This window comes from Gymnoscopelus microlampas (assembly GCF_963454915.1).
Source record: "Gymnoscopelus microlampas genome assembly, chromosome: 5".
Lineage (NCBI taxonomy): Eukaryota > Metazoa > Chordata > Actinopteri > Myctophiformes > Myctophidae > Gymnoscopelus > Gymnoscopelus microlampas.
In genome coordinates, this window is record NC_139942.1 from 33,707,494 (window position 1) to 33,732,777 (window position 25,284).

Here is a 25,284-nt window from a genome sequence, read left to right on the forward strand (position 1 = left end):
AAAGTATCAATACTGCAATGTAGAAATACTCTGTTACAAGTAAAAGTCCAGAATAAAAATAATTGGCATCGAAATATACTTAAAGTACCAAAAGTAAAAGTACCCATTATGCAGAATGGCCATTTCACAGGTTTCAAATGTATAAACATATTTTGAAAATAGCAGATCGACAAGCTCACACTTGTAGATCGTCTATGTTCAAATAGCCAAAGTTTAAATAGGGCTGAAGTGGTTACTGTATGTTTTGTAATAATACTCAGAATATACAAATTAACTAGTAACTCAAGTTCTGAAATAATTTTAGTGGAGTAAAAAGTACAATATTTGCCTCTGAGATGTAGTGAAGTAGAACAAAAAATATTGAAAATTGGAAATACTCCAGTAAAGTAAAAAATACCTCCAAATTGAACTTAAGTACAGTACTCAAGTAAATGCACTTAATTACTATCCACTGCTCATATGAGGTGGGGACTACATGGAAAGGGTTCTTGGAAAAAGACAACAAAAAAGTTATTTTCTTTATTAGAAAAAAAAAGTTTGAGTTTCCGTTACAGTATAAATGCTCCTATAAGAGCTCAAAAATATCCTTGGGAGGTCAGTCTATGACACCAGGCATCACCATATTTGGGCAGAGGTTCAGCCCCAGCCACCTCTCCTTTGACTTCCTGTGTAAAATGAAAGTTTTAACCACTTAAGCCCCTATATACTTGGTTGACCGGGGTCCCCCAGCCAGGTGTTTGTTGTCCCTCTAGTCTACACACCAAGGGTTCCCAAACTTTTCAGGCTGCGACCCCCCAAAATAATCATATTTGAACTGGAGTCCCCCCCCCCCCCACCCTGACAAGCACTTGAATTGTAGGCATTACATTTAGTTTGACTCGGTTCCACAGATAAATATTGTGAAAATATCCAATCGAGGCGTTGTGAGCTTGTAGATCAGCTATTTTCACAATGTTTGCCTCTTTCTTACGTAATATTTGACAATTTGGCCAATTTGGTATTAAAAAGGTGTTAAAAGTCATTAAAATGTGTCTATAGAAATGGTCAGATACCCTGTATAAATGTGTACTGTATGTTGGTTTGCTTACTGTTAAATGAGAGCACAATGTTGCACATTAAGCTAATCATCTGGGGATCCCCCCTCGGGGTCCCAACCCCCGGTTTGGGAACCACTGCTCTACACCAAATCTACTGTATCTTTGCCTATGTTCAGCAAATGTTTGCCTATTATGACATGCCCAGAATAGAGATGCTAGCGTTAATGTAGTTAAAAAGTTAAATATTCAAGTATAAAACTGTTCAGAAAGTTGCCCATGACCTTTCCGGATCATAACACACTGCTATGGAAAGTTTCAGCCCAATCTGACCTGGGGTGCAGGCGTGATTAAACTTCAACTTTATAGCGTAGATACACCGTATAATAACGGTTTCAAACCGTAGATCGGTACCAGTCCAGAAGTAACAGTACTCTCGGATATTTCAGGTCAGTATCTTTTGGGAGAGTCTCATATTTGGGAGAGTTTATGAACCTAATCTAGACGTGTACCTCGGTATCTGCCCGGGAGTGCTGGACTTAGAACTCACTGAGCAGGGATCACTTCATAATGGAACTCAATCCCTGGCTGTCTATTTGAAAGGGCTGGAACTAATCGATCAGAGAGGAGCATCTGTGAAAGTGATGCCCGTAGAGGCAGCTTTCACCTCACTGGAGCCAGTGGGGCTACTGTCTGGTGTTGCAGTTCAGACACGATCATCTACCATTTAATCGAGTTTTTTTGAAAAAAATGCATTGTGCTTATTCTTCTGTGCTTATGTCATCAATCAATGTCAGTATAACCACTGATACAAGTTGCACGTTGACATTTGTAATCTGACATCTATTAATTATACCATCTATCGTGACTATGGTTGTCATGACTAAGTGTTATCTCTTGTGTTGGTTTGTCATCGCACCACACGCCAATATAAATTCCTTGTACTGTATGTGTCCGGGCACTTCCTGTTTCTGATTCAGAAATGTCTGCCATAAATCTCCTACACAGTCAAATCCTCAGTGTTCATTTAACTCTGAGTGTAAGAATGGACTCTCAGAGTTAAATTAATACTCTGCATTCAATTAACACCGAGGATTTTGCTGTGTAATTTTGTCATCTCCGCTGTTTTGAGGCGTTATCAACCCGTTCCTTCTATCTCTAATCCCCTGTCCATGTCCCTCTCCTTTTCACTCTCCACATATTTTATATCAGTTTCTGCGTTAAGTCCTTTCCCTCTGAACTCAATCCCCAGTCTGGCCCTCTGCTTGAGCCCCTCAGCTGCTGGTCCGCTCTCACACTAACCCCCTTGTTTATATCGGGGACGCAATTAAGTCCAAGCCAAGTAGAGAAGTCCCAGAGAGAGAGGCAAGAGTGCAAGTCCGTGAGTCAAATTTCAACTCCACACACACACACACACACACACACACACACACACACACACACACACACACACACACACACACACACACACACACACACACACACACACACACACACACACACACACACACACACACACACACACACACACACACACACACACACACACACACACACACACACACACCTCCCAAAGTTTCACTCATTTTCTCTTTCGTTCTGTCCCTTTCTTGGTCTCTCTATCTCCTCTCTCTTGTTTTCACCCTCTATTTTATGATTTGAAAAAGCACTTTGCTTGTCATTTTGTTTGTAGTACAAACCCTTATTTTGCACACAGCAGAAGAAAAAATAACTCAGTAACACTGATATGTGATATTTGATTTATATGATGAAGCTCGAAATAGAAGCAGCTGGATTTAGCCTGATGTGCAAATGAAAAATGGCCAAAGGAAGACATTACCTCATGTAAGTAACTGTGATATATCATGGCCCACTGTCATAAAGTGTGAAATTTATGAAAGAATAATGTCTCGTTACGTTATTAATGCAATTGCACTCATCCACATATGCAAATTCACTTACACCTTTCTGCATGTAGCTATATTGTTTTCCAAAGTTTGAAAGTTATCAATAGTAGACTGATTTGTACTTCAACATATGATGCTGTCCCGCACCCAAAATAGCAGATCTACAAGCTCACACGTCGCAATGCAACATGTTGTGAGCTTGTAGATCGGCTATCTTCAGAGCAGGACACCGACGCGCGGCAAAATATAAATCAGGCATATCTGTCTACGTTTTCTTTTTCTTTCTTTTTTTCATGGACGGACTGGAGTGAGCTTGGAGTTCACGTTCTCCACATGTGTGGTCCAGCAGCCCAGGGGACCTATCCCACAATCCCAGACACACGTGTGCAGGCAGAAGCAGTAGTGCAACACAGAGTAGATAAACAGTGCACTAGCCACTGGGCACACTCCTCCTCATCCAAATAATGCCAAGATCACTACTGTGTACACCAGTATACAACATGAGGGAAATGCAAATATCAAGCATGCTAGAGCCTCTTAACCACTTAGTTTACCGGAGGCCCCCAGAGCTCTATACTAGGCCCCCTAATGTTTTCCCTTTACACTAAATATCTTCAGCGAAAATAGCTGATCTACAAGCTTGCGCTGCGACGCGTTGTGACCTTGTAGATCGGCTATCTCCGTCGAATGTTCGCCGCCCAGATTAGGGACGCTAGGTTTTAAGTGGTTGAAAAATGACTGTTTGGAAAGAAATACGATTTTCTTTTCGCCGTTTAACACGGTATTTCGGGAGGTACTTCTTTTAGGTTATGATGACCGAGTGAGTCATTAATTGCAGTCTGTGTAAATTACGGTATGCATAGCTTTTGCACGTGTGTGCAATATATTATAGAGCACCACAATGTCCCCATAAAAAAAAAGACTAAAATATCCTGATTACATTACTTGAAGAATCATCTCCAGAACGAAAAGTGTGCCTCCTTCCTTACTGGCCTCAGTTGCACAGGGGAGAGGCAGGAGAAACTCCTGGGATGTGTGCAGCATTGACAGACAGGGGGATAAACACAGGGTCTGTCCCTGACCTCCCAACACCAGTCTGGGGGAAGACGAACAGCCCCCCAATGGGCCCTGAGCAGATAAAATACACCCTACCGTCTTCAACACCAGGTGTGACAGCCATCAGGGGTGGCCTATCAGCAGGAGGCGAGCAGGAGGGGGAGGTAAGGTTGAGGGGGCACATTAGGAACGTATCAGCCATTATTCTGTGGGTTTATTTTTCTTGTTGCTTTAGAGCCTGGATACGGAGCTTCATTCATCCTGGATGTGTCTCGAGGTCTGAGTGAATGCACTCTGCAGAGTCGTTTTGCCGATTATCTGATAATATACACGTTAAATGCATTAATACACCTTCACATTGACAAATTGGAACGCTTCTTTACCAATCCAGAGGTTTTCCAGGCACCACTTAAACGTTGGTCACACAAAGTAGCCATGGGGTTTATCTGGTATGTTCAATTCCAACTTATAGTTACAGTAGTGTACCTAAAGTTACAAATCAAGTCATTTATGTAATGGAATTCACAGGGTCGAGGACATGTTTACCTCTTCTTCCAGGCCCATTAGGCACCAAGCGGCTATATCATAACTGACACTGGAGAATGGCCCCAATCTGTTTAAGCCATGATCTCTTGTCTGCATGGGCCCCACATCTTCTGATTTGCCTCTTTCAGCAGCGATATGAGAAAGGATGATAGTCATTCATACCTCTTGAACTTTAAACAATAAATGTGTTATGGGCGCTGACATCCCAGAGACCAGACAAATAAATAAAGGCCCCCACAGAGTATAGTTCCACTCGTGAGCCAGGGAGATTCTTTTTCAGGCATCTCATGTCATGTGACCAAAGAGGACTGCCATGAGACATGAGAAAACCGGTCCGTAAAATAAAATACAGAATCTATAGATTAAACGTATTCATGTAACATTAGGAGCCCATGCTGTGCCAAATAATTTGACTATGACAAAATAACATTCTGCGTGTCAAACGTAGCTGCGGTAACACTAGAAAGTTTTGTGTGCAGGGGTGCGTGTGAAAAAGGGAAGCCCAGACCTCTAATTTCCTGTGTGAGCAACGGGAAAGGCCAGACCGCTTGGCGACTATCAGGAATCAGTCCAACAGTCCCCCGAGCCACCCCTGCCCTGACAGTACCCTCTCCCAACCCCCCTCTCCCCTCAACCCAGAGACACAGGGCAAGGCCCCTGGGCCACCAAGGGTTAACCTCACTCAGCCGTGACCAGAAAACAGAGTGATATCTTACTCATCTAATCCCCCTCTCAGTCGTCATGCAATAAAGCATGCATTACGACCTTTGACCTCGCAAACCAGAGCTCCACCCCCCCCACACACACACTCATTCCAAAAGAGATCTACATCTTCCAGCATACACACACACACACACACACACACACACACACACACACACACACACACACACACACACACACACACACACACACACACACACACACACACACACACACACACACACACACACACACACACCATTATACACAAAGTGAAGGGTCCAAGTACCCTGGCTCCATCTCTATTCATTTATGGGTTGGGATTTCAGCATGAGAAGATAGACTTGGACAGCATATACCTGCAGCAAGAGCTGAGAAGGTTCAAAAGGCTATGTGAGAACAATGTGATGTAACATGACAACCCAGTAAAGGAAAAAGGACAGACCTCAGGTTGCATTTGAGTGCCTGCGTATTTGTACACAAGCAGCGTATGCACCTCAGTGATGGCGTGCATGCTTGTGCGTACCCCGTGGACACGATCCGTGTGTGCACGTGTTGACATGTATGCATATGTGAGCGCGCGCGTGTGTCTCTAAAGCGGGGCTGCTCAGAGGGGTTCAGGGCTCCCCTTGCTCCAGCACATCTGGGCTTTATATCAGGCCTTTAATTAATCCTGAGTGAAGGCCAGGCAGTGACAAGCTGACTGGGCAGGCTCCAGCACAGGACAGGGTCTGATTTATTACAACAGAGCCCCAACCAGCCGCTGATTTATTTCAGAACGAAGAGTGGGGGAGAGAACTGAGAGGGGAGGGCGAGGGGGGGGGGGGGGGGTTGGGGGGTTCAGGACACAGAAACGGTACTGTTGGACTGTGAGGGGAGAAACAGAGAGGAGTTTGAGGTTGGTGAGGGAGGGATATTTGCAAGAAAGGTGACTAGGTGAACGAGAGAATGACAGAGAGGAAACGATTGGGAAGGGGACGCGCTTGTGCTGTCTTGTTGCAAAAAGAGAAGCCAGTGCATCTCCCCGATGACTCATAAGAGAGCAACAGAGAAACTGGAAGGAGAGGGGGGGGGGGGGGGGGGGGGGGGGGATTATGAAAGGTATAAAGCAGAGAAACTGTCTCCATCAGGTGGGTTACAGTATGTTCCCTCCCAGGCATGAATGTGCCGTGCCGTCAGTCAGAGTGAGTCCTTATCGCCCCACACAGAGGACTGTAAATTCCCTTCTGCTCATTTGGCTTAATCATGACAGTCATCTGAACTCTGTCAGACGGAGTGAAGCCCCCACAGACATTACACACACACCCTCGTCTATGTTATTATCAAGAAGTCAAGAGCGGTCTACGACACAAATGGCGTGTGATTGTGTGTCTGTGCGTCTGTGCGTACTGTATGTGCGGTATGTGCGCTGCATGCGCATTTGTGTGTTAACTTGCAGCTTATCGCTGAGCTTGTAGTTTTCAGTGCATCCTTATGTCTGCCAAATGTGACAAGGCTTTTATGAGCTTCCCTCGCTGTGTCCTCGACATGCTTCCTTCAGATAAGGACTTTATAACTTGTCATACCATCAAACATTTTAATGGGACTAGAAATTATGTAAGGTTGTGACAACAATTTTGCAAGCTTGTGACACCAAGTATCTTTGCTTGAGGTAAAAAAAAATAAAAAAGATTTATAAGAGATTTTTTTATATATATATATATATATATATATATATATATATATATATATATATATACACACACACACACACACATATATACACACACACACACACACACACATATATGTATAAATAATGCACCTTAAATGTAACATTCAGGACTAAAACACATTTCTGAGAGTTTGTCATCAATGCATATACAGTACTGGCAATGATAGGGTATGAAACTCTTTCGCTGATAATCTCTTTTTACCATATTTTACAATTAGCAAAGCCATAGAAGTTTTGAGAAGAATGGTTTCACACTCAATTAACGTGCACTAGCATTACTAACAATTGATAACAGGATGCTGGGAGTGCCAATTTCTCAGAAACGTCCTTCTGCTGGTTAGCTCCAAATCCAGCAGTCTGCTCTGATTAATGGGCCTTCTTAGCAGTATCGTCTCGCGTGCCGCAGAAGACATTGTGCATCATTACTGCAGGATTTCCTACTTTTTGTACATTCGCGTTCCCTGCTCATGAATTAAAAATGAGTCAAATATCATAATAATAGTTATAAAAATACAGAGGTTTGCGCTGTCCCTTTAAGTTTGTAGCATGCGGAGCTGGCACACACATATTTGGATTTGATTCATGTGATAGAGTTGGCGGTCAGCAAAAGGGTGTCTAAATCAGCTGGCTAGGGGCTAGCCGTACCGTAGACCAGGGAATCATGGGAAACAGGAAATGCTCTTACACATGGCAGACGCCGCCAGACTCATTACAGCTAACAGCTCTCAATGCTGCAGTGAAATGTATTTTATTGCAGCAATATTGCAATGTATCAATTTGGTTGTCTGACTGATAGAGGACTTTTGTGTCACAGCATACATTAGAAAGTACAACTCTGTGCTGCTTTATAAGATTTGGTCTCCAAGCCTGCAGGGCCCATGTTGTCCTGCCAGTATTATGGGCTGCCAGAGGGGAAACAGAGTAGAGAGTTTAAGCGGTCTGTCCAGGGCTGGAATGAGGCTGTTTGTGAGGTCGAGTCTTGGGCCTAGAACACCACGGACTCATATCTCCCTCCCTATCCCCTTCCCTCACACAGGCCAGAGACGGCCACTTTCAGTGCCCCCATGGGAGATGGAGAATTCAGCCTGCTACCCCTAAAGAACATACTTTTAAGCCAGACCTCTTTTCATAGACTTATAATTACTAATATTGTAAGGAATGTGCTCTTTTTTATATAAATAGAAGAACCCAAAAGGAGCAACATTTCTTTTTTCTTTCTTTCTTTCTTTCTCTTTTTTCGGTTCTCAGTTTAATCTTTCACTCAGGTCTCAAATAGCTCTGTTTAGTTTGTGGGAGTATATACCATTAAGGACAGGGGTTTTCTGAATGCCAAACGGCAAAATGAGACTTATGAGCTCCTCAGGGGGAGTTTTAGGGATCTATTTTTAAAGAGACCTTATAAAGGGTATCATGACACCCTGGGCAGCAAAACATAGTGGAGCTACCCTGACTCATGCAAACTAATTATGAAAGCATGGGCAAATATCTTCTAAATGAATGGTTTGATTGAGGAAAAGCCCCTATATCCATACACACTGGTATTGCATTAATCCTTGTCGTCACCATTGTATTTATCATCAACATGGTCATGCTCATAAACTTCCTCACCATCATCCTCCTCATTGGCATTATCACTGTTGTCATCGCCATTGTCATATATCATTAGCACATTCATAGACTCTGGTATTCATCTGGTAACAGTCCACAGTTGGTCTGTTTCCTTTAAAATAGCAGGGATCATATTTCTGTTTAGGTCATTTTTATGTGCTTTAGGAATCGTGTAAATCACATTTAAAAGGCATATACACCTCATTATACCACTGCAAGTCTAATTCAGCAAAGTGCACTGGAGAATATTCAGACCTCATTTGTGGTGTAAACATGTCTTTACTTATCCAGATTAACTCCGTAGATCAGATTACCCTCTCTTTCCCAATGCCCCTCAACAGTGCCGTTATGGAAACCAATCCCAGCATCCCCGAGTAACTGGTGGCCATACAATATTTTCTCTTAATTAGACGTGTTTAAAGTCATTACAATCTAATGCATTCCATGCTCATGTTACAGCAGTCAAGCTTTTCTGTGTATGCTACAGTGAAGAGCATTTGGCCCGAATGCGCGGCGTCTTGTAGAGCCCAAGGCCACGAGCACTGAGACCCGTCCATCAGTGGTGGTTATTAGGGGAGACCACCGGTGAACCAGGGCCATTTGGTGGGCCTAATAACAACGTGAATGGGAGAGAGCTGAGGGACAGGAAGCGCAGCTAGACAGGCCGGTGCTGAGAAAAGCACTTTTCAAGTTTGGGAGGCCCTCCTTTGGAAAAAAACAATGACAAGGCCTATTTAGGCCTGGAACACTTGACTTGCATGTAACATGTTTAAGTTTATCCTGGGTTTACGTTAAGTAAAACACCTGAGGCAAGGTTATCCAAAAGTAGGGGGTTGTTCTTCCCATCTGCTGGAGCAGATTCAGTTTGTTGTATAAAGATGTGAAAGATGACATTATTTTATGGCTGAAGTTATATACAAAAGCTCAATCACAATTCTTCTACACATGTACAAATGTTCCCTCTAACTTTCCTGATAATGAACAGCAATGGTCATCAAACAAGGACAGCTCTCACTCGGGTACTTATCGTATAAAAAAGGTACACAACAGATTTGATATGTCATCCTCCTCTCCAACTCCCCTGGTGCTGGGCTCTAACCAATGCTAGTTTGACAGTAAAGATTTGAGACCCCACGTGTTTTAACTGCCCATCAACATGGGAGGCTTTCACTTTACAGCCCAGGGTTTATTGCACCACAACTTAAAAGTAGCTCAGGTTTCGCGCGCGATTGTTTCACTGCTCCTTCTCCACTCCCCTGACTCCAGTGTAAACTGCGGCAGGGTGGCCTTGTGGTTAAAGTAACGGAAACAGGTCACAGGTTGAATTACCACAGCAGCCATGTGTCCTTGAGCAAGACACCGAATCCTTAGCTGCTCGGTCGTTGCAAGCGCACTAAGATCATCAATGCTCACCACTTAAGCCCTATATGTTCCGTCAAACGACAAATAGTGAACATTGCCGAGCTACTAACTGAAAACGTATCACATGTTGTTAAAATGCTTGCCTAAAATACGGACCCCACATACAAAGTAGTTAAACCAGGCCTTAATGGCTCATGGTCATCTGGGAGTAGAGTTGTTCCGATACAGATACCAGTATCGGAAATGCCTCCTCAGAAATGTATGGGATCTGATATCATGCCATTCATTATGATGATAGGTCATTTACGCTAAACAATTCTTGTTTATTTAAAATGTTTAGTTTTAAGTTTATGTTGCACTAATGCACTACTGTTGTACCTGATGAAGGCCATGTTGTATGGCCGATACCCGATACGTTACAGTACCTGATTATTGCACAATAAAACGTCCATGTGCTGACATCTTTTCTCTTTTATTATTTTGTCTTGCACCAGCGACCACTGGATGTGCAAAACATATCTCTTTGAACTACTGTTATATACCGTTACTGAACTACAGTATTTAAATGTCTTATTTTACTAAATTGTGGCTGTACTTGAACAATTTATTAAAGGAATACTTATTTAATCCTGGATTTATTTTTTATTTTTAAAGTTACTACTGTTTTATACTGTTAAAAAAAATTGTGGCTGCACTTCAAGAATTATTGTTTAAAGGAATAAATTGCTCTTTATTCCTAGATTTGTTTATTTATGTTATTTTTCAGTTATGACCTTACGTCAAACTATATAATAAAGTTCAGGTATCGTAATCGGTATTGGGAAGGAAAAAATAGTATGGCATCATCTCTATCTGACAGTGAACCAGAGTGGAAAAAGTTTATATAAACAGTTTCTCTGGGCCAATCATAATGCAACATATCATGTGTAACATAAGTGCCAATGGCTTATTACAGTGTTGCATTATGGTCAATTATTTCTACTACTAACATCAGGTCCATGTAATGGATTCACTCAGTGACTTGGCTAATAGTCAATTGATTAAAAAGCTACTGTTCAAATACTTCCGCACCAAAACAGCACATTGAAAAGTAAATGTGCACATTCATCAAGGGCCATTTAAGTATGGTGTGTAGGGACATATTCCAGGAATAATTGCACTCTATTTTTTTAGTTAGTAATGCCATAGATCACAGGTTCTCAATGTGGAATCCTCAGCCCCCCAGTGGTCCTTCAGGGGGTTCCTGGGGGCCCCCGGCTAAATGATTGATAGTTAGGAACCAAATGGACCCTTATGGGTCCTTTTTGTCTCCATTTGTACACTCTCAGAGTTAAATGAACACTGAGAATGTTACAGTGCATCAGTGTCTTATCAAACTGGGGGTCTTTGTAATTAAAATGAAATTAAAATGTCTGAGAATCATTGCAGGAGATGACCTCACACTCTGCTCTCTGGTCCACAACTTCTGCAAAACGTATGAGGAAATGTTCCTTCTGTTCTGTATGTTTAAGCAATATGAGTCCAAATATTTTCAACTCCAAACTCTATCAACCTATAAATATCATTCATTTGCAGGCTAATTTAATGGCTTATTTCCTGTAATATGTCAATGTGAAAACACCGAAGCCAGCAAACTCATTAGTGGCTCAAAGATCAGACTTCACTGAGGGCCTCTTGGCCTGGAATAACTCCTTATCTGGTTAAATGGACCTATGGCTGAGACAGATTTACTGTTCAGTATAGAGAGAGTCATGAAATGAGAGACATTAGACTAATGTTTTTCAGTCTGTCTCAGTACAGTACCGTAATTGCACAGAAGGGAACAAGCGGCGAAATGAAACTTTAAACGTACCTGCAGAGTTGGCGTTTAGGATTTCCCAAAATGTCATATGGCGCAACAGTGCATTCATTGATGTATGGCACACAATAATATAATTGTTCTAAATATCAAGTATTACTGCTAACCTTCCATAAAAAAAGCGCTAAAATATCCACTGTGAATAATTGTATTGTGTTCAGACATTTATGTGGATGACTAGACTCCGTCACAGAGAACAGCAGTCTCATTTGTACGCATTGGCCCAGCTGTTTGCTGCATCAGGGGAGCTCATCGAGTTGATGTCAGGTCTGCTACGAGAGGCTGAGGAAAGATGAAATGAAATGATGCTTGCCCACACAGACAGCAAGGACCAGCGGCCTCCATGCTGACCAACATGGCCATCCAGCACGCAGGGTTTATTCACCATGAAACCTACGGGACAGGAATAGCAATGATAACAAACACCCATGCTGTACTTCCCCCTGAATTTTCACATATAACATATTTTACATGATAATATATTGTTGCATGGCGAACTCTTCCTACCCATACATACCTCTGGATGCTATCACCGTTACAGCCACTGAGAAAGTATACTTTGTATCCCAGAATGCTATTTTTCAGGAAGTTATATCCCAAGCAATCTGGGCCTGTGGCTGGTGGCTTTACACTCTCCCATAATAGGAGCTCCCTGCCCAATTTATCTTCATCCATCATGACTGACTGTGGCTGTTTTAAACACACATTAGTCAAGCAAACTCCCTTTAAGAGTACTAACATGTTTTGGAAAAGGGGAAGAAGAAAAAAATCCATTGACCTGAATGTAGGAGGCTTACGAACAGCTTCCTCCCTAACTTCAGGAAACCGGTACCGACAACAACAACAATAACAACAGCAGCAGCAGCAGCAGTAACAAAAATAAGAATAGAAAACATACAGAAGAGCATAGAGCGCTTGAATATAATAGCTCCGGTTCCTGTCACACTGTGTGACAGTGTGTGTCTATTTGTCTGACCATTTTTTGTTTCCTGTAAAGCGCAACTATTTGGAACAAAAGTGGGTGTTTTTTGGCCCTTGCTGAATTCTGTGAATTTGGAGCTGTTGTCTGAGGGTCTCAGCAGTTCCGCAGAATCTGCACTCCCTCTTGGCAGAACTTCATAAGAGAACTCATGCAGCTCAAATATTTCGGCTTCAAATGATCTAGAAAAACACATTCCCACTGGGTGGTTAAAAGTAGGTGTGTTCTGTATGTGCGCTTGCGAAGGAGGGGGCGGGGGGCTGGATGTGCGTCGCTGCGTCCATGTGTGTTTGTGAATTACCCTGTGCAACACCCTATTTGTTCATAACTGACGAAATGTCTCGATGAAGTTTGGATCCCGTCGACTTCTCTCTCTTTCAAGACATTTGTCTTTCACACTGTGGGTATTTTCGCTGATTAAATTAATCCAAACATACTCTTGTGCTGTAGATGGAAATTAAAAAGTATTTTGGGTAAAGGAATACAAATGATAGACAAACTGATTAAATAAAAGTCACAGCCAAGCATGCCTCTTTCATCCCGGGATCAGCTCATAGGAGAAAGCCCAGAAGCCTCATACAAGAAGAGCCAGAGTTATACATTTTCACCCATGATCCCGACCCCATTACACAACACTTTTAATTTACAAGCGCAGTATTTGCCTTTGGGCTTCTGGCCAAAGAAAATCTATTGGAATGTCAGTTTATCAACAGAAAATGTAAGAAGTTACACAAATGGCTCTGCGAGGTGGGTGTTGGGTGCTGAGTAATTCAGAGGCAATATTGCTGTATAGGACCACCCTGGCTCATAGCCTCCCAAAGCCTCGCCTTAGGCCAGAAAACAATCGACCCGCCTGGCCACTGAACTCTCCCATTCCTTACTAGAATAAAAATCAAATAGCAAGTCCACAGATCTCTCCAGAAGCCAACCCCGAACCAGAAAAACAAGCAGCCAGATCTCCACACTCTGTTCGCTAAATCCAATAATAACTCCTTTCCACCAACAAATTCTTGAGAAGACAAAACTGTCCAGCGCTGAGATGACAAAGGCAGTGCCTTTGCTTAATTTTACTCCATAAACCCCTGCCGGGTCTGAGGTGTGCGGTAGTGCTGTTAATAAATTGTTTTGTCTGGCCAGAGCAACAGCTTTTGGTTGCAAGGAAAATAGGAATGCGGATACTGAGGCAGGTATGTCAGACATTTATAATTGCATTAAGTGAACGCTTTAGTTATTACGAAATAAACTGAGGTGAAAAAACATAAATAAGTACAAAGTAGCATTATAATGTAGCTTATTACTTCTATGCAACTATTTTCCATAATTTCCCCATGCAAACCAATAATTGCAATTGTGCACAGTAAAAAGGAAAACCTAATTTTTGCTATTTACATGAAGGATTTTTACAACTTGTTCATTTTAATAGTATTGAATAATTCAAGATTCAAAGACTATTTGTCACATACAGTGTGTGCATGAGCAGTGAAAACGGCATAACAAAACATAACTATAAATTAAAAAATCAAATCTAATATTTGTCCCTTTAAACTGAATTTATTCTGCATATTATGAACACAGAAAATAAACTATAAATATGGTTGCAGCAGTTTTTTTTTCTATAAGTAACACAAAAAAACATAATAGCTTTAACCACAAAATGTGATGTACTATTTTAGTACTAATGATCTAAAACTCACAGAAACACATTTGAAACTCAGGAAGATCTACTTTCATTTATTACTTAGATTTTGTTTGTGGAGGTGATTAAATGTCACTTCATACTCATTTATTATTTGTGTTATTACATAATGTGAAACATTTGTTAAAAATAAACACAATTAATTAATAAAAAATATATATGCCAAGTTAGTGAATAAATGAACATATTTAGCAAATGAAACCTTGTCTGAGCAGACTGAAAAGAGTAGACTGAAACAATGTTATAATGGTAAAATGGCACATTATAACAGTAAATAGAGCGCCTTTGTTACTGTTACAATGTGCTAGTTTACAGTAACACAGCAGAGATACTGTAGATAGACTTTTTCAACCTTTGTTGAAATTCAATAAAGGTTTGGAGAAATACAGGTGTCATAGCAGGAACCCTGCTAATAATAAGAATAGAGAGATATAACTAAGATTTAAAAATGAATAAAAGTTTAAAAAATATATATAATAAAGATGAACTGTTAATAAATATTGATACAAACAAGGTACAATCTATCACCAGTAATATGAATATGAATATACATCTATCATCAATGAATGGATATATATATATATATATGCATGATTGCAAACAACCGCATTCATTTTGTTAATTGCTTACATTGCAATAATACTTTTATTTGTGTGTGTGTGTGCGTGTGTGTGTCTTTCCGTCTGTCAGTCTATCAGAGTGTCTGTCTCGGTCTTCCACCCATCTACATCAAAATCTCTATGTGTGCTTTACATGCGTCTGAGTGCATGTGCAGAGTATACTGTGTGTGTGTGTGTGTGTGTGTGTGTGTGTGTGTGTGTGTGTGTGTGTGTGTGTGTGTGTGTGTGTGTGTGTGTGTGTGTGTGTGTGTGTGTGTGTGTGTGTGTGTGTGTGTGTGTGTGTGTGTGTGTGTGCGTGTGTGTGTGTGTGTGCACGTGTGAATCCAGCTGTAGCAAAGAGAAATAGTGAAATGTCATGGTCAGTGATCCAGGCAGCACACATCAGAAGACATTATGGCTCATTTACTAGTTTTACTCTGCCAAAGGCAACAACACTTCAATTCAAGTAGTAATACTCTAAAAAGCCTTTGTATCTGATTTTTTGTTGGTATTATTTCCATCTCAATTAGACTTGTATCACACACAGTTACAGTATGAACCAATACACTGGAAACAGACATGTCAGGAATAATATGACAACTAAGTTGCCTAGTAGTCTCAACTTTGTGTTTTAAATTTTTAGTAAATGAATGCCCTTCTTCTTAGCACAAGAGTGTCATGGAAAAGTAGCAAAAACAGCTAACGTTTTTTTTTTCTTTTCTTTAAAAGGGAAAGTGGTTAAGGCTGTCTGTGGGTTTTATAAATATATAACAAATAAAAAGTATTAACAAGAGCTTGTGACTACATTGGATCCACTGGATCACAGGCTCTTTTTTTTCCATTTCCTGAAAAGCAACGGTTTAAATGTGGACATACTGTACAAGGTTTCCACCCGACCACAACGATATGTTATAAGAGCAAGCACAATTTGTTCTGTCTCTCTAAAGTTTGTACTTGGTACTGCGAGGGTCCAACGGGGTCAGCACATGTGCCTATGGAAGCTGAAACTTAATCAAGCTTACTGCACAGGCATGTGTGCAAATAACAAGCATGCCATCCAATTAACATCAAACTGTACCAGCAATGTCTTTATAATCCCTATGGTCCCTCAGTGTATAGCAGTGAAACACGCAGACCTTCTACCCTCTGTTCTTCTTCACACATGGACCGGTGGTGCTAATTTGCTTCTTTTATTGGCCTCTGCTAGAGGCCTCACTCAGGGTTCCTTCACAGATATTTAACGATGTAACACAGTCCATAATGCAATTTCATAATTTATGCAGTAACATTTTATATTTCCATTGTCATCTTTAGAAGAGAACCTTTTTCTTTTTTTTTTTTTGCTTTGGGTTTCTTCTTTGGTTTTGTGTATGATATTCTATAGTGCAATCCTGATCAAAATACTGATATTTTATGATATTCAAATTACAAGACGTAAAAAGATTAAAAAAAAACACGTTTCGTAGACGTACAGTACCATAGATACACATTGAAACTACTAAGAAGCATTTCCTTCATCTACAGTGACTGTAGTTGCTACGGCAACCAGGTGCTGTAACACAAATACAGGTGGGGAGACGCGGGAGAGCTCGCTGGGGTTCAACGTCAAGACGTGTGATTGACTATGCCAACCCCTTGCCGACTGCCTCCCGTGGGTAAAAACGGTAAACAGGTCTTTTGCGAAAGCTGAGAGGATGATGTAATTTCCTACCCATGTGGGCAATGAAGTCTGGCAACTGTATGGCACTGTATCTCCCCAGCATTTCTGGAGACACTGATGTCATAGGTGTTACCTCAGCCCAACAGACCAAGTGCTGTAAAGTAGCAATGAGGCCACTGGCAGGTGACTCTTAGCATTGCTATTGACCCCAGCTGAGTTGTAATAACCCACATTTTCATAACAGGCTCTTTCCCAGACACAGATGACTCAAAATTTAATTATTATTCAGGGACACCATAATGAGTTGCTTTATCACGCTAAGCTTCGTAAAGTGTATCATAGATTTACTGGCAAAGAAAATGGCTGCTATCTTTAGAGAGAAATTGCCATTCCTTATTAATTTGATTTCCCCTTTATAGTTTAAGTCTTTTAATTTCCTGACCAGTGACCGCCAATGTTCTCCCTTCACACCAGGGCTGTTTAAAGGAACTCAACAGTTGCATGTAATGGACTCTTAAACAACTTTAATGAAAATCACTATTACTGTATGTACCTTCCCTGTGTGAAACCCAGACTGGTCAGCATCACTGACGTAAAAGCAAGACTCCATCAACGAACATTATGTCGGTCATCTTATTATTTCAGCGGTTTGAAGAACTACTAAAGGTCGGATTTAGCAACATTCTACTGTGCTTGCACAGACATGATCCTACTCCAAACCCCACTCCGTGCAGAGAGGCTTTACTGATCCGAGCTGGTCTGCTACTGTCATTATTTACAGTGGCTCCGCTATGTTTGAAGGGTGCAAAGTGTTTCTAATAAACGGTTTAGGGTTTCCCCATCACGACTTTGCTTGCCAGCCGCTCTACAAAAGAATCTCAGACTGCTGACAGCAAATGGGTTTGCTGGACACTCCCTAAAACAATAGCAATGGGTGGAGGATGGGGTGACTGCCCTATGAAACGGAGACATACTGTAGGTACGGGGAGAAAGAGAGACAGGCGTGGAGTATAAATAACGGGCAAGCCATGGCATCCATGTGTGAAACAAGAGCACGGTTAGGCCTCGCTGAAAGAGCAGTGGTGTGGATACGACCCAGGCGATAATATTTCACAGGTAAAGAGATGTCCACATAATGATAACACCCGCTGACTGGCTGCGAGGACGAGTCAGGAGATGAGTGAGAGGTCCCAGGCCCTCTGTGCCCCCCCCGAGACACACACACACACACACACACACACACACACACACACGGCTGTGAGGACATACCACAGGAGCAGGGAGGTTGTTATTCTCATCTCAGGGCTGGCTGGTTCATCAGCAGATTCTTATCGTGCCTATGGACTTCATCCTATCTACAATGCAACGATGTAAGAGGGTTAGATAGGTGAGCAGTAGTGTCACTCTAGGTCACCTTTAATTAGTAAAGTGGTCATGGGTGGGAAAGAAGCAAGCAACGGAAAGAAGCAAGCAACGATGGTGTATGACATTGACTGCCTGAAGACTAGAAATTGTATCTCCCTGCACAGGCTCTACATTACACGCCGACACGTCTCGTATCGCCGTCGTCAGAGACGGGGGCTCTTAGCGGTGCATTTAGCCAACAAAGAATATGAAACCTTATCGGCTCCACAGTTTTATCTCTTCAAAGCGTCAGTCAACAGTCGGCTATGGAATTAGAGGTTTAATATTTGATATCACTGGGGTCATCTCCATTCATGAGAACTCAACAAATTGCACCTTCTTCTTTTTTTTGTCTTCAACATCCCTTTGTTTTCCTAGAAGACCATGCCCATAATTTCCACATCATCACGTACCTCCTCCTCCACACAGCCATGGCTCCTGGCTGGCCTCCACCCACACTCGTTCTGGTTTAGTTGTTTGAAAGCATTTTAACTCCTTTAACACCACAGTGCTCATCTTCTAGACGACAAGCTGACAGCTCAGGCACTCAGTCTCAGTCCACTCCTCTTGTCCTTTCACAATAAGGAAAATTGAGATCTATTCTCATGTCTCAGCTTATGTAGGACTAAAAGATCCTGTGTAGCTCAGTTGGACAAACATTCACCAACACTGCCAGAGGTAGGGATTCAGGGGTAGGGGTGAAAATATTAAATATCTGCTAAGGCCCCCTTTAAAGTTAAAAAACACTTTCATTATTCTTATTCTTAGACTGCTGTGTCAAACCTTGACTTTATGTTCTATCAGTAAGCCATCAAGCTCTGCGCGTTTTTTTAAGTTGTGATTTGCTGGACACTCTAGCCTAGCACCTCACCGAGTAAGAGCGCATACCATATAAAGGCTATAGTCCTTCTCGCAGCTGACTCTGGTTCGAATCTGACCCGAGGCGCTTTACTGCATGTCAGCCCCCCCCCCCCCTCTCCCCTGCTTTCTCTGTCTCAATCTGAAATACAGTATGAAATGCAAACATGTATATATACTATTGTTGTAACATCATACTACAGTATAAAGAACACATGATCACATATACTATCATCGATATAGGCAGTATTTTTTTAACTGTTACAAAAAGCTTGTAAAGCTTACAGCATGAGTCATTTTTGTCCAAGGGGACACAATATTCTTTCTTTTCGTCTAGACAACGTAGAACATGGTCTTGGTGTGATAACTGTGGTACTATGCGATGCCGTGAAACAGTGTGGGAGACATGATACAATGATGCGTGGACGTGGGTGGGTGCCACCTTAAATGGGTGAGACAGGACGGCACAGGCAACCAACCCCCTCCCCTCCTCCCTGCTGCTCCATGAGAAATGGAGAGGGACAGAGCAAGCTATCTGACTGTGAATTAATCAGCCACAGCTCATTGGTCAGTGAACCAGAGTCCATTAGCTTGGCCCGTCTGTTCCCTCCAAAATGCGGGGGAGACAAGATGCCACATGGAGGGAGAGAGAAGAGACAGAGAGGTGGGAGAGTAAAGCAGATTTATTCAGATAGTGTCATGGGTCATTGTCTTCTCCTGTTGAGTAGTTATTTTAATCTATAACTTCATATATTTTTTATTGGTTTTGGGGGTCAGTTAATTTCCCAAAACACTGTAGCCTACTGTACCAGTAGCCTACACATGAGCTGAAGAACTGGAACAAATATTTGTTTTAGGTAAGTCGTTAAACTTTGATTTTGTGTTACAGATCAAATGACATGACTTTGAATTTGTTATTTAAAAAATCTTGCCAGATAGTACCTTCCGGGGGCACGTTAAGGGGTGGGGGCGGTCCCGGGTCCAGCGCTGGACAGGCGCCCTGGGACATGCCAGAGATACCAGGCTAAACATACACATCTACCTACTTTCTTTTCCTTGAATGCCTGCCTTCAGCCAGTTCTTTGCGTCCATAATGTTATTGTTTTTCTTTTCTTTTTTTTAAGGGTAGCATAATGCAAAATATATACAATATATTACAATATAATACAATTGTTGCTTTAAAAATAAAACAACTATATTATTGAGAATGCTCGTACTCGTTGCCTATGCACCCCTAATTTTTATGTGTCAGTTTAAGTAACATTATTAGGGGTCCGCAGTTCAATGTCATACTGTACATGTCAAAAGGATCTTTATGTCAAATGAATGATGGATTTTGTCCCTATAGTTCAGTACAAATGCATACCTGGTTTTATGACACCTCTATGAACCAAAAATATATAAGGGTGTGACCTGTAACCTGAGTAAATTGCTTAACGATTCACTTCTTTATTTCTGCATTACAGCCTCCTAGATAATATAGCTACAAATTATGTTTTCACAGCAGAAGGATAACAACACATAATCCAGTGTATACGGTATGTATTTTGAAATCTATGAAAAGCAATGAGATACTCTATACTGCTTTGTAAATACACCCAAACATGGTATATCGATTCAGTACTTACTTAGGCAAAGTACTTGTTCACCCTGACTTTTGTTTTTGCAAAGCAAAGTTTTGCTGCATTTTCAACAAGACTTTACACTAGCGCTTTCAAATCATGACACTGATACAAATAATACTGTTGTTGCATCTAGCATCACATACACCCACACAGTATCTGCGTTTTACAAAATAATAAATAAAACATTAATGGAAAATGAATGGTACATTCAGGCATGTACTGCCTTGCACTACATGGGTCATCTGTTTAGAAAACCTCTTTGCCTACAGAATGCAGTATTAAAGGAAGAATAAACATGATCTGTGTTCAAACACATCACTCATAAAGGCTGGACCATTTGTCATCTACCAGCACTGTAGCCACTGTAGAAGTTCCTTTGCCAACCCACATTTGTATAACCCCCACTCTATGACTATTCAGCTTCAGAGGCTAACAGCAACAAGAGAGACAACAGAAACTGATCTAAAAAAAGAAACAGATCTACAAGCTCACAACTCAATCGCAACTTGTGAACTTGTAGATCTCCTATTTTTGAAAAGGTTAGAAAATGTTCTCTTACAAATGATTGGGACACATTGGCTGCATGATTGCTGATACCGATGTAGTCAGTTAGTTAAATAATGGCCGATATATCGGCAATAGCAGATATACAAGCTCACAAAGTGTCGCAACGACGGAGCATATGTATATTAAACATTATACATTCTTAAATACCGGCATGATGGGACCTCTTGTGATGTGCAAGTTTTGGCATTGAAATGAAAACAAAAAAGGAGAAAGGAACCAAACAAGTTAAGACAATGTCATGACATTTAGCCTACATTCTAAACTGACATTATTTTGAAAGGTTCTTGATTGATGAACTTTCACTTGTACTTTACATTTATGGTCAATTGAAAACAAATGTACAATGACAAACTGGCAGGCTCTTGAAATAAAAGCATATTCCTCAGCAATAGCAACTCTATACAGAAAAAGGAAAATAAAATGTGGTATTGCAAGTGGAATGAGTATATGCCGTCTTTGTTTGAGTAGTATTTAAATTGTGTTTTTAAATAATATCAATATGGCATTTTTACAGCTTTGAGTAACTGATTGAGTACATTTTATCACCTGTGGTTTTTGAAACAAGACACTGAAAGACACCACCGCGGCTGTTAAACCACAGTACAGCAGTCCAATTCATGCTGACTTCTGATGCTGTTTTATTATGACTTCTTTCAAGTTAACACCCAATGTGTCAGCTGCACTCATTTACTACTGTACAGGCTTTTTTAAAATCTACCCTGGTATTTATTATTTTTTCAATAATATCATATTTCATGTTCTCCTATTTTGTTACTGCCTACAGCGTATGTATAGACGCCAAAGCCATTCACGGCATCCGCGTAAAAATTGTCCTCTGAATATGATCTAGCTTAACACTGCTTCTGCACAAAAATACAAAAGTTAACCTGTGCATTTTCTTGTTCTTACAATATATGACAAAGAAGTTCTTCACAATTATCCAAAACGTTCTGACACACTGACACAGGTATTGGTGCACTCGGTTCCTTTATATTATGTTACTGGATGAAATTATGCAATTCAATTTAATCCACAAACTGTTAAATATTCTATTTGTAGGTGCTACCAAAAATAAACAAACGTTGACACCAATAACTGTTGACATAAAAATAAAAACAGGAGCGGGTGGGAACTAAGTGATTTCCCCCACATCCGTGTATTTTACACTGTGAGTCAACAAACAACAATTCCACACAGTGCATTCGAAGTCAGTATCGAATGCACCTCTTCCATCTTTCCTTTATGCTCTCATCCCACTCTGTCCTCCACCCTTTCACCCACTTCATCCCTCTATGCTGCACCACCCTGGCCCAGGAGGAATGTGCAGATATGACTGATAAAAGGAGGCTGAGAGTTGAGCAAAGAGAGAGCTTAAAAGCTGCTCTGTGGAATAAGGCACAGCAGTAAAACTGTGTCAGAAAAATGTTACCCCCTTGTTCCTCTTCCCCTCCCCTCCCTTTATTCTTTATGGGTCTGTAACCGCATTTGTTACTCGTTTGATGGGCTGGGGGAGCCGTCCGGGCCCTGGAGTACAAGATATTATTCATCTCTCGCCCGTGGCCCCCGCAGCCCTCCCAAAATAACAGCCTCCAGCCTACTGTTTAAAGTCTCTCACCGGAGGGAGTGAGGGGGAGGAGAGCAGAAGGGGGGGAGGGGTAGGCGAGGAGGGTCAGTGGAGGAGAAGAGAGGCTGAAAGATGTCTCCATAGCTCTCCTCCGTGGAGATCAAAGTGGACTATTCCTTCAACCCCGTGGCACCATAATGGTTTGGCGGAGTCGGAGTGAGAGCCCTCGCTGCTCAAGATGTTGTAACATGGATGATTGGTGACAGTGTAATACTTTGAACCTTCGCCGTACAAAGGGAGAACCCAGCTGAGCAAGAAGCTTTAAACTTTTCAGGGGGGGGGGGGGTAAATATGGGGGTTCCTGAGCCACCAGAGAGCATTAAGGACCAAGATGTAAAAAGATATCGCGTTCATTCTTCCCTTTTATACGCGCCCCGGGAATGAAGGACAACAAATAGAGTGTGGGAGGCAGCATAAATGCCTATCATATTTTACCTTATTAGAAACGGGAAGTGAGGGACGTGTGTTTCAATGTCATGATGACACATTTGTTTAGGCACATCCAGCAATGTGATCCACTTTATTAGCACACTTGGAATGAAATGAAATATAATCTGTATAATCTCTTTAGACATTTTGGGGAAATCTGATCTAACAGGACTATTTAAAGTGAGTTGCCCTATTTTCTGTCACAAAATCATCTGGGTAAAAGGGTGGGACTCTGAAAGTGGTCAAATTGCATATTGTCAGATTCGATGGTGAACTGAGACATATATTTCCACAACTTTAGTTTTATGCTGACAAATGCTGGAGCTTAGAATAAAATAAAATAAAAGTGTATACGTTTATTTGGACGGGACACCGCATACAGTATTTGTAGCCTATGTCATAAAGTTGCTATTTTTCAGCATCCACCAGAGCGAACAAAACTGAATGGAACAAAGTGAGAAACAGAGAAGAAAACGACAAGGACAGCTTGAGTCAGTCTCTGATTACTCTGTCAACGCACATCTTGGCAGAGCGCGACTTGCGCCCCCCCATTTAAGTTGCCACAGTCTTGCTGAAGGTCTCCAATGTCTCAGGTTGTGAAAAGAACATGCTGACTAAATGATTCAGCTGTTGCAGATAGCAAAAATCAAACCAGATTTTTCCCAGTGGCATTCCTTTTGGTGCCCTACCTGTATGTGCTGTGGCATCATGCAATGCCTCCCAATGCCCCCCAGTCAAGTGGCATGCAGCCACTGAGCTACTACTGGAGCTAATTAGCGAACATATCGCTCCCTTGCTGTTTTTTCTCAGATATACACCTGATGACCAGGTTTGGAGTTTGGAAGCCACAGGCTCTTAGGCTACACTCACTGTCTGTACCCACCCACCCACCCACCCACCCACACACACACTTTTCAAATAATATTCAACTGCTATACATCATCACTAACTGTGCCATAGAGGTCCAGTGCATTGCACACTTGTTACAGTTACTGTCTCTCAGAGCTCAAAACCACTAGATGGAACAGCAGCGACAACATGTTATATCAAAGGTAGCAAATTGATCATGGATCATGAAACAACATTAGCCTTCAAATCTGTGAAGAGGGGGAGGACAGTACACACACAGACCAATGTGTCATACTGTCACAACTCAAGCTATAACAGATCATATATCAGACAGATTCACATCAGCACCATTAATTCCATGTCAAATATACATATATAATAAAATATTAAAGATGAGTACAGGCAGCAGCACATAGAGCTTACATACTGTACCTACCTTTTTCCGTCTTCTTATTCTGTCCATCTCCACATTCTGAACCACTCTCAATGGACACCAAGGTGAGATGATTCATTCATGTGGCTGTTCTCCCAGTCTCCATGAGTCCTCTTCACATACTGTACATGCACATACAGCAGGGAGACAAGTTTTACACTTGAATGTGTCATGTTTCACTCCGAAAGACCATTATGCACTTCAAACCACATTTGTTTTTAAAGGCATAGTATATACAGTAACTTTGTTTACAAAGCAAAACAATGCATACATTTTTTTAACCCCTCATTTCCCTCTATACCAGCAGTTATCATCCACGCTCACTTGAGTTAGTGTGGTGGTGTTAACCTGTAGAAACACACTGGCCTTTCGCTGTATTGTGGTGTTTCCACTGTTGTTTTGGTAGACAGGGATGTTTTAGGGCAACCAAAACAAACAGTGAAAACATAAAAATACACCGAGAGGGCAAACACCACCACACTACTCCAGTAGCTGATAACTTTTGGTATAGACAGAGGGAAATGATGGGTAAAAAGATATATATTGTTTTTGTTACGTAAACACAGGGCATTACATAATATACTTTTAACATTTGAATCCCTAAACTGTCCCCTAACTAATTGTGTTTTGGTGCCTACTGTACTTCCATGATGAAACATCTGTTAAAAACTCAACATTTCCATGGTGACTAACTGTCTGATGATGATACAGGAACGTTGCATGAATGCAAGCAGTTTACCCATGGATAGTCAAATTTCCAAACAAAACTTATGT